The sequence below is a fragment of the Formica exsecta genome, unplaced genomic scaffold (assembly GCF_003651465.1).
Source record: "Formica exsecta isolate Colony F162 unplaced genomic scaffold, ASM365146v1 scaffold151, whole genome shotgun sequence".
Classification (NCBI taxonomy): domain Eukaryota; kingdom Metazoa; phylum Arthropoda; class Insecta; order Hymenoptera; family Formicidae; genus Formica; species Formica exsecta.
In genome coordinates this window covers 3,518-18,652 of record NW_021848835.1, presented here as the reverse complement: position 1 = coordinate 18,652, position 15,135 = coordinate 3,518, and the positions used below count along the sequence as shown (strand labels likewise).

Here is a 15,135-nt window from a genome sequence, read left to right as displayed (position 1 = left end):
GTGTTTAATTTGAGTTAATGTTATGGCACATTCAATTTCAGTTTTTAAGATGATAGGCTCCATCTCATTTTCAGCGTTTGTTTCCTGTTCTTTCTTTGCTTCGTTTGCTACTACCTCTTCTTCCTTATAGAGTTCTTTGCAGTACTGTCTCCACCTGTTTAATACCTTTTTGTCTTCCCATAGGATTTTTCCCTCTACGTTTTCAATGATGAATGTCCGTGGTTTGAATTTGCGTGTCAGCTCTCTGACTTTTTTATACAAGTCCTGCGTATGATTGGAATTTTGGTGCTCTTCGCTACAGATTTTTTAAATGTAATTGTTCTTTTCCTGCCTGCATTGTCTTTGAATCTTTTTACATAGCCTCTTGTAATTGTCCTTGTAATTTTGTGTTTTTACTCCGTTTATTTAATTTCTTCCTTTCTTCTAGTGTTTCGAAAGTTTGTTGTGAAATCCAAGGTTTATTTATTAGTGTTGTTGGATTGTTCGTACATTGAATCGCGAGGCTTTTTTGATGTCAGTCTTTAGTTTTTAGTCTTTAGTAAAGCTACATTGCTATGTATATTTTGACATTTTTAACGAAACTAAACAATAATTCAGAAGCATATTGGCAGTGACAAATAACAAGCAAATGTAAACAAAAAAATATAAATCGGATTTAAGTAGGATATAACGAAAAGATTCAAATAAGCACGAAAATTATGATGTTTTTAAATTGTATATCTCAAAAACCAGAAGAGAGTCCCACACAATTCAAAGCGTGTTATAGGAATATACCCTCTACAATATATGTCAAAATAGAAATGATTCGTGCTATGTAAGTTAATGTGAACTTTCAGCCTCACAAATTACAAATTAATGCTATTCTTGGATAAGAATAAGTCAAAAAGTTCTGAAGCCTTTTTTCTACGATGCTTAAAGGAAGAGGAATTATTAAATAAGTTTTATCCAATCAGTTTTTTAAGCAGACATACGTCCGTGAACCGCCGGATAATATAATGGATTTCGGAATAGCACACCTCAAAATAGCAGAACATATAGCATCCGCGCTAGGCTACTCCCGAGTAGAGTGAGTGAAAATAATGATCCAAGCACGCAGCAAGTGTAAATCTATGGCCGCAATATTCTCTTCCGGTGTACTTGAAAAGACGTATACGTGTAAATCTTACACGGCCGCTACGGTCCTGAATTTGACGGGAGAGTGGGTAACCTCGTTATAGTGGGCCAGAGTCCCGTACAGTATACTACTTCGAGATTCAATTGTATATAGCCAAGTATCAGCCGCATTGTACAATGCGCGTCAACGATTCGTTCCCTGAGATAAAGGGGGTAGAAGTACATCAATGGGCCATTGATATACTTCTATATACTCTTCTTATCTCAGGAGACGAATCGTTGACGCGCAGTATACACGAATATGTTCATCTAATGAATAATACTGATTAGGTAAATTTTATTTGAATATTCCTCCTTATATATATATTAAGCATCGCAAAAAAAACAGTTCAGAATTTTTCATTCAAAAATAGCACTGTGTAATTCATAAGCGCAATTATAAAATGTCCTGTATATATTCTCCTTCATAACAGCAGCAAAAGACCAGCCATCCTTGATATGAGATTTAGGTTGCAAATTAGAATTATGTAAAATATCATGAATGAACTTCGATACATTATACAACGGGCTGTTCAGTGACGATACAATAATACGTAATGGAAAACCAGTTTTATGAATCTTGGGCAATCCGTAACATCGTGGCAAATTGCCGTTAGTAATGTTTAAATATTTGTACGTGGACACATCTATTAAACCGTTATTGTGCCAAGATTTAACAAGTAAATTTATTTTGTTAGTTAACTGTCTGATTGGGTCTTTGTTCACTTTTTTGTACGTAGATTGGTCATTTAATATAGATTCCATTTTTTCCAAGTAATCTTTCTTATCCATAACTACTGTAACTTGACCTTTATCTGCTCTAGTAACAAAAATATCATCGTTATTTCGTAAAAATTCTTTACAGAGAGAGAATCCCTTCAGAATGTATCTGTCTGAAAGGTTAATATGTTTACTTCTACATAAGAATCTCTCGAGAGAATTTGCAACTGAGATTCTAGTTGTCTCGATTAGTTCATAAGGAATGTGACGGTAATTCGTTTCTAAATTTTTCACAGTCTCAAGTACAATACTAATACGGTCCTTTTTATGAGATTGATGCAACGGTAAACCGAAATTATCACCAAGGCTTAAAAGCTCGAAAACCCTCTCAGGAATATTCTTACTGCTCATGTTTACCAACCATCGTGAGTTATCTATATTATCGAACGGATTAAAAACAGTATTGTGTCTAAAGGTCAAATTACGAAATTTTTTAATTAAATTATTCTTAATTCTATGGTTAAATGCTAAAATCTTGTGTTTGTTGAGGTCAAAAAATCTGAGCACCAAGTCACGCGGTAAACCATCAAAAAGTCTTTTTTCCGTCTTTCTAATTGTAGCACGCAAGTAATTTAGATTAAAATTAAGGTCCTTGATTTCTAAATTCAATAATCTATAACGGTAATTTTTCGTAATACTTTTGATTCTACGGTTGACGCTGTTACTATGAAAAGAAATGTTTACTTTTAAATTCTGAATATGCGATGGAATTAAATCGTATCTTCTGCATCGAAGTAAAAAAATTAATTTAGAAACGAATTACCGTCACATTCCTTATGAACTAATCGAGACAACTAGAATCTCAGTTGCAAATTCTCTCGAGAGATTCTTATGTAGAAGTAAACATATTAACCTTTCAGACAGATACATTCTGAAGGGATTCTCTCTCTGTAAGGAATTTTTACGAAATAACGATGATATTTTTGTTACTAGAGCAGATAAAGGTCAAGTTACAGTAGTTATGGATAAGAAAGATTACTTGGAAAAAATGGAATCTATATTAAATGACCAATCTACGTACAAAAAAGTGAACAAAGACCCAATCAGACAGTTAACTAACAAAATAAATTTACTTGTTAAATCTTGGCACAATAACGGTTTAATAGATGTGTCCACGTACAAATATTTAAACATTACTAACGGCAATTTGCCACGATGTTACGGATTGCCCAAGATTCATAAAACTGGTTTTCCATTACGTATTATTGTATCGTCACTGAACAGCCCGTTGTATAATGTATCGAAGTTCATTCATGATATTTTACATAATTCTAATTTGCAACCTAAATCTCATATCAAGGATGGCTGGTCTTTTGCTGCTGTTATGAAGGAGAAGCTTATTAATGATGACGAAATAATGATCTCACTTGACGTTACTGCATTCTAATATAATATTCCCAAAGAGTTAGTTTTGCGCGCTATCGAAAAACGTTGGAATGACATTGCTCCGAATACGAATTTTAACTTGCTTTTTACATGACATGCAGTGGAAATTGTTCTAAATTCGACTAGTTTTTCTTTCAATGGACAGTTTTATGAGCAGATCTTTGGCAGTCCTATGGGATCTCCTTTATCACCTATTTTGGCAGATATTGTGATGGATGATTTGGAGACACATTGTTTGAGTTCGTTAAGTTTTACCGTGCCTGTTTATTATAGATACGTGGATGATATCTTTGCCATCGTTCCACGTGCAAAAGTTGACGAGATTGAGTTAGTTTTCAACAGTTATCACCAACGCTTAAAATTCACGCATGAAATAGAGTCCGACTCATGTATTAACTTCTTGGATAATACAAATATTATATATATTTAATTATATTTAATTATATTATATTTAATAGACATTATACACATTAATTAACAGTCATTCATATAGTTTGCGGAGGAGCTGGACGGATTAGCTAAAAAATTAATAAATCTAATACATTTCGAGATTCATGAATTCGATATTGCGCACAAAACATTTTTAGTCTTTTAAAATGGAATATTAATAATTAATTTTTTGAATTTTAAATAATTGATTTTTTGAAACACCGTGGTGATGTTGTTCCGAGTACTGAGGAAAATAATGTAAACAAACCCTCTTACATTGCATTACCATTTGTTGAAGGTTTGAGTGACAATATCGGTCGGTTGTTTAAAAATATGGGTTTTACTGTTGTCTACAATATACCTAAAAAATTAAACTCATTGATTAAACGTGGTAAAGATGGACTGCTTATTAGCAATAGAACGGAAGTCGTTTATAAAATAAATTGCAAGGACTGTAGCGGTTCATATATTGGTCAAACGAAAAGACATTTAAGTACCCGCGTGAAAGAACATTTTAATAACATAAAAATGCACGCAAGTAATCTTTCCGTAATTAGTAAACACAAATTAGAATTTGATCATGACTTCGATTGGTCAACGCCTGATATTCTGCATACTGAAAAACATGTAAGAAAGAGAGAAATAGCTGAAATGTTTTTTATTAAAAAATATGACAACACTATTAACTCTCAAAAGGATACAGAGAATTTAAATAACATATACGATAGATTAATAAAGGTCGTTTAGTCTTTCTCAGTATCTTAAACAGAGAGGTTGACACAGTGTCATTATGACATAGCGACTTTTTCTCTTTCAACTCTAACTATAACGCAGGTACATAAATTTGTTTATTTCATTTTTATAACGTGATTGTCATTATTTAATATTGTAATTTTAGTTCACTTGATAAGGACCAAAACCATATGGTCGAAACGTTGTGATCACAATCAAACAATAAATTGCCAGTTGGGTCGGATATATATAAACACTCCTTTAATTTATCTACTGGCGACATCTCAAAATTAAACATTAATTAATAATTAATTTATAAATTAAAGTAAAGATTTGCCTTGTAGAATATAATTTAATCTCAAAATCATAAATATTATCTTATATCAAACTAACTTTTTTATAGTGACTATATTACGAAAGTTTTATTAGTGATTGCACACAAAAATTGATGAAAATAAAAATTTTAATTTTATAGGACAAAGGTTTACTCTAACTCACAAATTAATTATTAATCTTATATTTTAAAAGGCCAAAAGTGCTTTGAATGCGCAATGTCAAATTCATGAATCTCGAAATGTATTAGATTTATTAACAAATTAAGAAATTATTAAGACTCCAAAGTGAAAATCATAAGTCTGAATTTTCGCGGGCCAATAAGAATCAGACGCGGATGATAATGCGTCAGTTTCACAAAAAATAATTTTTCTGTGAAACTGATTACTGTGTACATACCAGCACGAACTTTTCTTGATCCTATATCAAGAATAAATACATCTCAATTCGAGATCTTGATAAGCCTCTTTTTACCACCCTGAGCATAGGCGAGAAAAATATCGGAGCGAAGTCGTTGAATCAGGAATCGAACCCCAGGTGAATTTTTACAGTATTGTAATTTAAGAATTATACAAAAACAATGTTAATGATTGAAGATTTGATAAATAATTTGTTTTCCCTTTAATATCTCTGCTTTGATTAAAATTTATCAAAGAATTTGCAACTAAAAAGAAACACGCTTGATCTGGCGGGATATTTTATATATTTTTATAAATATGGAATCTGCTTTACTTTGTTTATTATATTGTTTTATTTAAATATTGATTATATAATAATTAACAAACATGTATTTATAAATAACTCATACTATATTTAAGGCGGAAAATATTTTATAATATAAAAGTTTTTCTCACGTGCCTCTCCCACGTTATGATGAATAGCAATCAAAGAAAATATCCAAAAAATCCACGGCAAAACGCAAATTCAGTCTCTCTCCTTACTTTTTGGTAAGTATCACAAATTATGTTCATTGAAAATAATTATACAGATAGATAGATAGATATTGCTTTATTGATCCCCTATGGGATTACATTTTCTTTTTTCGCATCTTTGCATTTATTCATACGAAGGAGATAAAAGGCAATTAAGAACCAGCGCGGTAATTTGTGCAAATATGTTTTATTACAATCAAATTACATTAATATTTTGACTATGTGATAGACAAAATCACAAAAAGCGTATATAATGTAATTTTGGAACAGACTTCTTTCATTATTAAGATGAATCAACAATTTTAATTTGACTAGGTTTTCATTATTTCTATCCTGTTCTATGTATAAATCCTATTTCCAATAAATACTAAGAAAATCAGTGAAAGACCTGTTTTTGAGTTAAGTAGTTTGGTTAGTTTATCATTAATGCGATATGAAGAGACTTGACATTCTGTCTCGAATCCGTGTGTAACATTTGCCTTCTGTACAACATGGGTAACTCACTCAAGTTCGGTATAATTATATGGCCAGTTATTTTTTAATGTAGTATATTTTATCGGACAGTCTCTTTCTGTCTCAAAATTACATTATATAACATTTACCATCTGACAACATGGGTGACTTACTCTTGTTCTACGTATTATTACTATTACATTTTTGATATAATGTATTCCATATACTTTGTAATTACGCTAAGGATGGCCCAAAAAAGGGACCGAAACGTACGCTTTTTGAGTTTGTCTATCGCGTAGTCAAAATATCAATATAATTTGATTATAATAAAACATATGCGCACAAATTACCGCGCTGGCTCTTGTTTGCCTTTTATCTCCTTCGTATGATATATTCATAAGAGTCATCTTTATTAGTTAATTTACATTTAGTTAATTTACATTTATTCTTACATATAATACTTTATATCTTTCCGCCTTCCACACACACCTTACTTCCCTATCCCTCTCTCTACCCTCTTATTCTACCTTAACCTATCATTATCCTACTAATTACTATCTCCAACTAACTTAATTTTCCCTTGCCTAATCGGATTTCCGTTTCCGCTGTTCTCCCCCTCCAATCTCTCTCCCCCCTCCCCCCTCTCTCACTCTTCCTCCCTTCCTCTCTATTTCTGTCTCCTCTCTTTCCCCTTCTCCTTTCCTCTCCTCCCTTTTCCCTACCCGTTTTTCTCACCTTTTCTACCTCCTTCATCCATTCCTCTCCCTCCCGTCTCTCCTTAATATCCTGCTCATCACCTCCTGCCAACTCTCATCATCGTATCTCTCCCACACATACTCCCACGTCTCCTCCTTTCCACCACATACCCTATATCTTCTTTTTTCCTCCCCTTCCCAATATAATTTTTCTCTCATTTCATTTCCAACCTGAATCTTATAACTCTTCTCCATCTTATCTTTACTCATCCTTTTGTTAAGTACTCCGATATTCCCTTTCTCCTTACTTCTCCGTATCATTTATTATAATTTGACTCTTCTTTTTTCTCCTCCCTTTCTCCTTCCTGCCTTTTTTCATTAAGTACTTGATTTGCCTGGGGCGATTAAAATGAAACATGTATATACAGGGTGTTTCATTTTAATCGCCCCAGGAAAATCAAGTATTTAATGTATACATACAGTACATGTAATATATACATACAGGATGTCTTATTTTAATCGTGTATCCCGATTAACATTGCAAAAAGTGGTCGGATGAAAAAATGTTTTAGACAAAAGTTGTTGGGTTTTGAGGGGGCCACATGATAAAAATATGGACTTGACCTTAAGTGACCTTTTCAAGGTGAGGTCAATGTGATCGATGTTTTCTTAAACGAAACTCCCCATTTTTTATTGCATATTCTTGTAGCTTATCTCGAGAGCTTTTCAAAACACTATAAAAAGGTATTATTGGATAAAGTTCCGAAAAGTACTCACCCCCGATTTTTTTAAAACTCAGTATTCTTACGTATTTTGATGTGCTGATTACGAATATCATAGTGAAAATTGGCGACTATTCGATTTTTATGGTGAAAATCATAAAAAACCCATAAAAATTATAGTTTTTTACGCTTCTTTCAATAAATACGAAAAATCATGATAAATGTTTTAGACAAAAGTTTTAGATCTCACAGAGATAAACATTTTATGTCTTATTCATTTTTACCGTACAAGTGATCGTTTTCGAGAAAATCAAAGTTAAACATATATCTCAAACCAATTGCTGTATAGGTGAAACTACAAAGGCTGACAGACAGTACTGCGTATCAAAAAGCCAGACAATAGGTTTGCGTGGAACCTCGCTTTGCGTGGAAAGTTGCAAACCCATGTGGAATCGTATATGTACTGCAAAGTACATGTTTAGATGGGAAGACAGATATAAGATTTAGATTCCATCGTTTTTGTCGAAAACTATTACTCGTATGGTAAAAATGAATAGGACATAAAATATTTATCTCTGTGAGATCTAAAACTTTTGTCTAAAACATTTATCATGATTTTTCGTATTTACTGAGATATGCGTAAAAAACTATAATTTTTATGGGTTTTTCATGGTCTTCACCATAAAAATCAGATAGTCGCCAATTTTCACTATGATATTCGTAATCAGCGCATCAAAATACGTAAGAATACTGAGTTTCAAAAAAATCGGGGGTGAGTACTTTTCGGAACTACACCCGTATTTTTTTATTAAGTACTTTTTGGCTTATATCAAGCGACGCGGTAGCATTGCGACGCCAAGTATATAAAAAAAAGTTTCGGCTTGTCAACGGTTGCCTATGTTGCCTATGTACAGGGGCCGCGACGCTACCAAGTAACTTATCTGGAGTTTTACGTCTAATAAACTTTTAATTAAAATTCTTCAGGAACCAAGCCGTTAATCAAAAATCTAACGGCACGTTTCTTATACAATGTGGATGCAAGCTTTCGATTGCGACCAGTTTGAATAAGATTGGTGCAGTCAATCCTGAGGAATGATAATCGTATACCAGAAATGTGACATTTTTTTTCTTCATAAGATTCAGACTCTCACGTACGTATGCTCGCACGCACACACGCAACGCGATTTTGTCCCTCAAGGCGCGTTTGCAGCGCTCATGTACGATTATTCGCTTGAGTGTGCAAATACGCCTTGAGAGACAAGGTGTATGTATGTGCGTGCATACGTATATGATACGTATCAAGCGACACGATAGTCGCGGTATGCGGTAGCATCGCGACGTCAAGATATAATAATAAAAGGTTAAGGTTATTAGGTTATATTTGAATCTGTTGCAGAAAATATATTTGGTGCTATCGAGTAAGTAGATTGATTAAAATTTCGTATAATATATCTGCTTATACATGTTCATTTATTGTTTTATAAGTATATTTCTTGATTATATCTGAATATTATCTAAATTATTTGCAGGATATGCAGGATAAAGCAAATACGAGAAGACCAGTATACTTTTATAGCTGGGATTTCTTCAGCTGGAATTGCATACGGTCTTATACCGTAGAACAATAAGACAATACTTTTCTAAATGCACCGTGAAAATTCTCAAAATTATAAATTTTTTTTCAATATTTTATATGAATGAAATATAAACAGTACCTAACCATACAGTTTTATTTATGTAGAATTGACATTCGTTAATTTTATTGAATTTTATATAGGCATTAAAATCTTGTATAAAGTAGCTCAATTTAACTATACCTATATATCATATTCATTCACTTTTGTATTACTGTAACATCATACAGTTGAAGAATGGTCTACATCTACATGATGTTACAGTAATACAAAAGTGAATGAATATGATATATAGGTATAGTTAAATTGAGCTACTTTATACAAGATTTTAATGCCTATATAAAATTCAATAAAATTAACGAATGTCAATTCTACATAAATAAAACTGTATGGTTAGGTACTGTTTATATTTCATTCATATAAAATATTGAAAAAAAATTTATAATTTTGAGAATTTTCACGGTGCATTTAGAAAAGTATTGTCTTATTGTTATATTTGGGCATTCTTACATACGGACGATCCTGAGACGAAGCGCCGTGCTCCTTAGTTACGCATATCTGGCGACTCGTTGCTAACGCACGAGCAGTGAGTGGGGGGCAATAGGCGTGAGCTACGAAATCGGGCCGAAATGTGCAAGTAAATCCCAGTACTGTTGTAATTAACCATTTAGTTATTAAATAAATAAATAAATAATTAAATTTAAATTATATATTTAAAATTCAACAATTTATTTATACAGGGTGTCCGACAAGTAAGTGACCAAACGAAAGGTGGAGATAGATTGGGTCAAACTGAGTCGAAAAGTTCTGAACCATTTTTTTATAACGTTTAATAAAGGAATTATTATTGAGTAAAGTCTAATCAATCAGCGCCAACCTTTAGCCGGGCGCACGTCGGTGAGCCGCGCGCCTAGTAGTATGCGGCAGCGCACACTTCACGGCGAAATGTTTCTTTTTATTTTTGTTTTGAAGATCGAAGGTCATTGACAGGCTTGTGTTTGCGCTGTAAGCAAAGCTCCGTTCATTCGTACCAAATAATTGTTAGTCCGTTGAATGCTTTCGTGGAATAAACTAGTACAATCATGCCTCATACGTATTCGATTAGTGAATATGCCGATATGATATATTTATATGGGTTTTGTAACGAAAATGCTAACGCTGCACGCCGTGCTGATTATTGTACAGCAATAAATAGAATAAACCTAGATTATTTTGAAATTATTCGTTCCTATAGTTCATAACTTCAGAAGTCAATATGTCTTGAACGAAGCGTTTGCGAGCATACTTCCAGAGGAAAATTTTTTCTTGTTTTAAGGTCCTAAATTCATATTTCAAGTTTGGCTATTTAACCGAGGAACACTCTGTATACAAGTCTCTTAGTTTATAATTTTTGGTGGCCCTGAAAAGGGCCGATTTGAGGCTAACGCTGAGGGCAATTCCTCCAAGTGATACAGGGCTTACAAGGGGAGGGCGCGATGTGGTACCAATCGATTTCAACTAAACTCATTGTAGCGATAGGTCTTCATGTGATGTAGTATTGGGTAAAGGGATAAGATGCGCTTCTCAAGCGTTCGCGAGAAAATCGAAATTAAAAAGTGAGTGGGGGGCAATAGGCGTGAGCTACGAAATCGGGCCGAAATGTGCAAGTAAATCCCAGTACTGTTGTAATTAACCATTTAGTTATTAAATAAATAAATAAATAATTAAATTTAAATTATATATTTAAAATTCAACAATTTATTTATACAGGGTGTCCGACAAGTAAGTGACCAAACGAAAGGTGGAGATAGATTGGGTCAAACTGAGTCGAAAAGTTCTGAACCATTTTTTTATAACGTTTAATAAAGGAATTATTATTGAGTAAAGTCTAATCAATCAGCGCCAACCTTTAGCCGGGCGCACGTCGGTGAGCCGCGCGCCTAGTAGTATGCGGCAGCGCACACTTCACGGCGAAATGTTTCTTTTTATTTTTGTTTTGAAGATCGAAGGTCATTGACAGGCTTGTGTTTGCGCTGTAAGCAAAGCTCCGTTCATTCGTACCAAATAATTGTTAGTCCGTTGAATGCTTTCGTGGAATAAACTAGTACAATCATGCCTCATACGTATTCGATTAGTGAATATGCCGATATGATATATTTATATGGGTTTTGTAACGAAAATGCTAACGCTGCACGCCGTGCTGATTATTGTACAGCAATAAATAGAATAAACCTAGATTATTTTGAAATTATTCGTTCCTATAGTTCATAACTTCAGAAGTCAATATGTCTTGAACGAAGCGTTTGCGAGCATACTTCCAGAGGAAAATTTTTTCTTGTTTTAAGGTCCTAAATTCATATTTCAAGTTTGGCTATTTAACCGAGGAACACTCTGTATACAAGTCTCTTAGTTTATAATTTTTGGTGGCCCTGAAAAGGGCCGATTTGAGGCTAACGCTGAGGGCAATTCCTCCAAGTGATACAGGGCTTACAAGGGGAGGGCGCGATGTGGTACCAATCGATTTCAACTAAACTCATTGTAGCGATAGGTCTTCATGTGATGTAGTATTGGGTAAAGGGATAAGATGCGCTTCTCAAGCGTTCGCGAGAAAATCGAAATTAAAAAATTCCGAGAGCCTTATGAGTAAATGGAACAGAGCGTTTAATCGAAGAGCGCGTGGCGCAGCGGCAACGTACTAGACTCATAACGTTGACATTGCTGGTTTGACTCCCGATGAGTAAACTTTCTTTTTTCAAAAGATTTTTTTATCGTAGAATGCAATTATTGCACAAAAAAATGTACAACACATAGATTAATACGTTTTGTCTATTTATTGTATATTATAAAGATGCATTTTCCCGTTTGCGTCCCCTGCCTACAAAATTCGTTTGTCGAATAGCTGTACGGTAGAAGTGAATAAATGTAATAACCCAATAAACACACGACGGTATATTATACGTTTAAATTAAGTATTTAAATCTATTTTATTATAAAAACATAATAAAAACGGATATCATTATCGTATATTATATGATCGTATAAAAACCATAAAAATTAAAACGTTTATCTGGTATACTTATACCACTTTTATACTAATTCTACGTTTAATAAACGCTTAATATACCATCATGTGTTTATTGGGAATTGATTGTGTTTTTAAATAGCAATAGGCCATGTATACTGTACTGGCGTCAGGTCTATCGGGTGGAGTTTCCACTCCCTGAAACTGACGTTGGTCTGCTTGTCTGTGGGTTGCGACGCCTTGTCTACCTCGATGAAGGGCTGCCGACTGGTCCCGGGTGATGTGGGAGGCAGCTGCGGTCGAGGGCGGCTTCTGTCCCTGTGAAAGGCAGCGTAGGCTTTCGCCGATTCCAAAAAGATCCGTCGAGCTTGATTTGAGTAGCGAAGAAGAGATCCTTCCTTGCCTCAGAGCGGGCCGCGAATCGAAGTCTTCTCACTGCGCGCCGTCTTATAAACCCTACTCAACGGATCTCACTCACTGGCGCCGACTCTCGGTCGTGGTCGCTTCGCAGCAAGCTTTCGAGGCTCGAGCGGAGCCCGCGCGCGAGCTTCACGTGCTCCGCGCGTGAGAGCTCGTCCGCACGTCTACCGGGTAGTCAATGTGTAATTGTGGTGGTTAGTCGAACCGCCATATTTTAGTCTGACATATTTTGATATAAAAATTAAAATATTTAGTTTTCGATAATTTACCGTAATATTTTTATGTACAGAATAATGAGACAAATCAATTATAATCAGTGTAAAAAGAAATAATTGTAAAAAAAATACATTGTAAATAATTACATACTTTTTCTTAAAAAAAGTAATTTCGGGAAATTTTATTCCAAATTTATATTTATATATTATATTATAATAAAATAATTTTTTTAAATTGAATCTTTGAGAAGCGAGCAAAAAAATCACTATATGTATTGCAGCGCTTGCAGCTCTTTGCACCGCGCGACACAATTGATATTTCTAGCATTGCAGATTATAAATAATATTAAAAGTTGTGATAGTTTTTATTATTTCTTCTTGAAGTTTTTAAAACTTTTGTTTTGTATTCATCTCTGTACATTATTTCCTTATAATGTATAGTAGAATAATCTTAAGATATTGTAAGGAAATAATGTACAGAGATGAATAAAAAACAAAAGTTTTAATAACTTTAAGGAGAAATAATAAAAACTATCATAACTTTTAATATTATTTATAATCTGTAATGCTAGAAATACGAGGGGTTGGTCACTGAGGTAATTTTTGTACAAGGGCTAGGTAATTCAGCGGCAATCCAAAGGAAATTTTGGGTAATCCAAGGTAATTTTTGGTAATTCTAAATAATTTTTAGCATTCTCAGATAATCTTGGGTAATCTAATAGGAAATCTAAGTAATCTAAGGGTAATATCAAATAATCTGTATGTAATTTTAGGTATTCTTAAGGACCTATGTGAAGTTGACTTTTAAGGGGCTACATACACCTAGCGGTAGGAAAAATAGGGGGAAATTTGACAATTTTTTTTTCATAAAAAAATTTTTTTATTAAAAATTAGTTCTACATCTTAAAGTAGGTCCTTTAATGTATATTTGGTAAAATTTTCATTAATAAATATTAAAAAATGTGCCGTGGAAACGTCATCTCCTGGAAGCTGTTCGACGAAGCGGTAACCATTGTAGCTCCTCTAATTTTTATCTGAAATCAAAAGCCAAAAAATTTTCTTAAAGTATATAAAAAAAGGAAGTTATTGTAGCCAATTGTAAAAATTTTGATTTTTCAAAAAATGGCGGCCATTTGAATGCGAAGGTATCAGATTAAAAATTATATCTTTGGATTCAAATGGCAGCCATTTTTCGAAAAATCACAATTTTAAAAATTGACTACGACAAAAACTTTCTTTTTTTATATACTTTAAGAAAATTTTTTGGTTTTTGATTTCAGGTAAAAATTGGAGGAGCTACAATGGTTACCGCATCGTCGAGCAGCTTCCAGAAGATGACGTCTCCATGGTACATTTTTCAATATTTATTAATGAAAATTTTACCAAATATACATTAAAGACCTACTTTAAGATGCAGCTAGAAATTTTTTAATAAAAAATTTTTTTTATGAAAAAAGATTGTCAAATTTCCCCCTATTTTTCCTACCGCTAGGTGTATGTAGCCTCATACGCTTACTCTGTTCTCTCTGTATCTCTCTTTCTAATCGCTCGCTTACTACGTACTGCATATCGCTTATTGTTAGCTTTATTCTTCTAGCATATTCGCTTACGCGTTAACTCGCGCTTCTCTGATTTCGCACACACACATATGCACGAAATTTTTGCAGATAGTAATCTTTTTTACTAGGCTTCTAAACACGTTTCTAAACGTTCACCTATATTCTTTCAAGTATTTCCGAGCGGAGAGGTATCTTATTTTGCACGTACACATTGCAAAACTTTTATATTACATAAGTATTGTTCCGACCTGACGCCAGAAGCCGATAAAAAAACTGTAACTTTTAGTTTCTTTCTGTTTTTAACATAAACTCGTGAAGTTTCATCTTTGTTTCGATGTGTACTTAAATCATGGAAAAGGATTTGTTATTCTATTCAACTAAAAAAAAGATTTCGGTGTGCAAAATAATAATCGTTTTGGTCGGTAAAACAGACGAGCTTTTGGATCCCCTTAAGGTAGCCTCAGATAATCTGAGGTAATCTAAGGTAATCTTAAGTAATCTGAGGTAATTTAAAGGTAATCCGTATCAAGGGTAATTTTTGTACACTATAACCACTAGTGACCTACCTCTCGTAAAAATATCAATTGTGTCGCGCGGTGCAAAGAGCTGCAAGCGCTGCGATACAAATAGTGATTTTTTTCTCATTTCTCAAAAAATTCAATTTTAAAAAATAATTTTATTATAATATAATA

General features: G+C 33.5%; 1 long non-coding RNA gene across 1 annotated transcript in view; it reads left to right on the top strand.

The window, feature by feature from the left end:
• The first annotated feature begins 3,830 nt into the window (after positions 1-3,830).
• The window catches only part of LOC115232913, a 14,730-nt gene continuing 3,425 nt past the window's right edge, over positions 3,831-15,135 (top strand). Inside the window, exons 1-2 of the long non-coding RNA XR_003883683.1 lie at positions 3,831-5,349; positions 5,631-5,759. This is a non-coding gene — a long non-coding RNA (uncharacterized LOC115232913). The remainder of the gene's footprint in view (positions 5,350-5,630; positions 5,760-15,135) is intronic.